Raw genomic sequence first — 3530 nt, forward strand, 5'->3', positions numbered from 1 at the left:
TCAAGATCGATATTTGAGACTTTTCTTATTATTATTACATTGATAAATTAATACACTTGCTATTTTACCGATCATTTATCTTATTGGATGAGAAGAATGACACATGAAAAGTCTATGTATGCTTGGGTAATGAAATCAATCATGTTCACTGATAGAAGGGTATTATATGATTTATATTAGTAGTATTGTTATTGTTAAAAGGGTAATAATAGAACTTATATTATTAGTATGGTTATTGGGCCATTAATAGTGTTTGGGCTTTTATGTTATTATTATCCATTAAGAATGTTATATAATGTAGTCTCATAGAGACATTTGGAATGAATCAAAGAAATCAAATTTATTTTTATCTCTATTTTCTTAGCTTAATTTTAATGTCTTTATCTTTTATTGTTGAAACCCTAGTTTGATAGTTTTGATACGAATCTTCCTATCAATTGGTGCTTTCATTTTCGACCTCACTTCCGCTTAAAGTCATGACGATAGTATTGTTTGATAGGGAAGAAAATGCCTATTGGTGGATTCTATGTTTGGAGAAATTTTTCAAGGAGCATGAAACACCCAAATCATTGAAGATTTTAAAAGCTATTGGAGCATTGAAAGGTTCTGCCTTCACATGGTGGATATGGTGGTGTCGTGTTCATCCAAGATATAATTGGGACACATTTACAAGAGCATTGTTATGGCGTTTCAAGCCAGAGTGGAGACCCATTTTACCGCTGGGTGATGAAGAAGAGGAACCACTGTATGAATCAACTGAGTCCTTTTATTAAACCAATGATTCTGTTGAGGAGAACCAAGAAGAAACTATTCCAGAATCGTCATTCTTAAAAGAGCAAAGTTGTATCACCAAGGATAACCTAGAAGATTCATCAGATGCCTATGGAACACAACCAGAAGGTTCAGGTATGTTCATAGTGGCTTATCGATTTTCAACCAAGGGGCCAGTTTCATATGCTCATACGATGGATGAAAGCCTAACGATAAAGCCACCAAACAGAAACAAACCACTTACGACACTACCAAAATCCCGTTCTTCAAAAGTCAAGTTTTCATCTCCCCTTATTTTGTCTAACTCTTCTCCTCTAGAATCAACACTCTGATTCTTACATCCACCCGAAGCACCGCATCTGAAACCACCTGATCAAATTGGTTTTGAGTTTTTGTGTTATGTAACAAGTGAATCAAGCTCACATGTTGCCCACAATGTGTTCGTTGAAATACCCCTGCCAACCATTCCCTTATTTTGTTTGAACACTATTATGATTATGATGGGAATAGATTATGATGGTTCAAACTCTGCTGATTCTGATATATTTGTTGCTCATGGTTTATAAGAGTATGCTGCAGCGGTTGTTCATGCTGTGAAGGATGTATGTAATCGTCGGAACGTGAAGCACCATGTGATTTGCAGCGAGAGTGGTAGGGCCATTGTGTCTTATCATTCAATTTTGATTTTTGAGGCTATTGGTGCAAGTACAAACACTGCTCCCTCATTGTCCTCAATTGGATTGCAGTATTTAGCATAAGGACTTTTGGAACAAGCACTTAGAGGGTATCTCCAACACCATGGCCAAGAAGGCGCAGGAATCGTCACCGTGAATAACAACATCCTTCAATCCATCATCGGCGTTGGTCTTGTTTCCGATGTCTTCAACGAATCTATGCTCGATCAGTTACCCGGAAGCTTAGCTATTGGCCATGTTCGTTATTCCACTGCTGGACAACCCATGCTGAAAAACGTTTAACCTTTCGTTGCTGGGTACCATTTTGGTTCTGTTGGGGTTGCTCATAACGGTAATTTGGTTAACTATCGCATTTTGAGAGCTAAGGTTGAAGAAAAATGTTCAATTTTTAACACTACTTCTGATACTGAAATTTTTCTTCACTTGATTGCTACTTCAAAGTATAGACCTTTTATATTGAAAATTATTGATGCATGTGAGAAGATTAAAGGGGCTTATTCTATTGAGTTTGTTATGGAGGATAAGCTTGTTGCTGTGAGAGATCCTTTCGGGTTTCGACCTTTGGTTATGGGGAGGAGAAATAATGGTGTGGTTATTTTTGCTTCTGAGACTTGTGCTCTTGATTCAATTGAAGCTACTTATGAGAGGGAAGTGTTCCCTGGTGAGGTTGTTGTGGTTGACGATAATGGGATTCAATCGCTTTGTCTCATGTTTCATCCACAACCGAAGCAATGTATTTTCGAGCATATTTACATTGCTTTGCCTAATTCTGTTGCTTTTGGTAGGTCTGTGTATGAGTCGCGTAGACGATTCGGTGAGGTGCTTCCTACTGGTCAACCATGGTCGTCCTTAATTGGTTGCAGCAGTGAATTGGCAGTGTTTTATGAAAATGGCCCTTTCGAAATTGCCGACAACATGTCCCTTACATGGAACGAATATGATTGGGACAAGGCAATTTTTGCTGCACATCCTGAATATGTTACACATGATATTTTTTTAACGGGTGAATCATATGCTGGGCATTATGTTCTGGTTTTTACTGCTCGTGTCCACAAGGGAAGCAAAGCTAAAGAAATAATTCATATAAACTCGAAGGGATTTGCCATTGTTAATGGGTTCACTAATTTTGGAATTCATTATAAAGCTTATGTTGATTATGTACTTGACATGGGCATAATTGAACAGCCTGACTATGACAGCATCAACAAAGTGTTGGTTCCAGCCCGCGAATTGGCAATCAAACTATGCGGTACCGATGGAAAAATCTCGTGCACAACTTCATATTTTGTTTGTAATACTATATTCATTCCCATCATGTCACATGCTACACATATCAATTACTACGACATCAGAAAGAAGTGTGGAGGGATTCTTTGCTATGATTTTTCGAACAAGGAAAAGTTCCTGAACCAAGGATTTGTTCGGGATGCACTAGGGGTTGGAGATATTGATTTTGTGTCTTGCAGCTCTATAGTTTATCAGGCTATGCTAGTGGATTGCAGCTATGTATTCATTATTCTAATATTAGCTGGCATTATTCTGATACCGGTTCTTCTACTTGTTGCTTTAACGAATGGTGGTGGTAAGAAACAAACAGTTAGCAAAGCAACGTTCAATGAACTTGGCGAGTTATCAATGGGAAACATCACAACAAGCAGTGCAAGGTTGTGGGCGTGTTTTAATACCTGCTATTGGATTTCACTTGTTTCATTATTCTTCTTATGGAAGAAGCTTGCCTGTGCCGAAGCAATATATGTAGGTTCAAAAACAACTGCGCTAAACTAAGAGGTACAAGACCAACCAACGAGACTAGCTGTCTTGGAATTATTGGAAAGAAAAAAAAATGGACAACATAGAGTATTGCCATGAAAAGATTAATGAATTGGTTGCAAAAATTAGCATCATTAGTTTTATCTTAGAACCTTGAGGACAAGGATCAAGTGAACCCCGCGGCAATGATAGAAGGGTATTATATAATTTATATTAGTAGTATTGTTATTGTTAGAAGGGTAATAACAAAACTTATATTATTAGTATGGTTATTGGGCCTTTAGTAGTGTTTGG

General features: G+C 37.5%; 1 pseudogene; it reads left to right on the forward strand.

Annotated features, from left to right (window-relative positions):
• Positions 1-476: 476 nt before the first annotated feature.
• On the forward strand, positions 477-3251 carry LOC131620224 (uncharacterized; annotated as a pseudogene).
• Positions 3252-3530: the final 279 nt, after the last annotated feature.

Source organism: Vicia villosa, linkage group LG7, assembly GCF_029867415.1.
Source record: "Vicia villosa cultivar HV-30 ecotype Madison, WI linkage group LG7, Vvil1.0, whole genome shotgun sequence".
NCBI classification, from domain to species: Eukaryota; Viridiplantae; Streptophyta; class Magnoliopsida; order Fabales; family Fabaceae; genus Vicia; species Vicia villosa.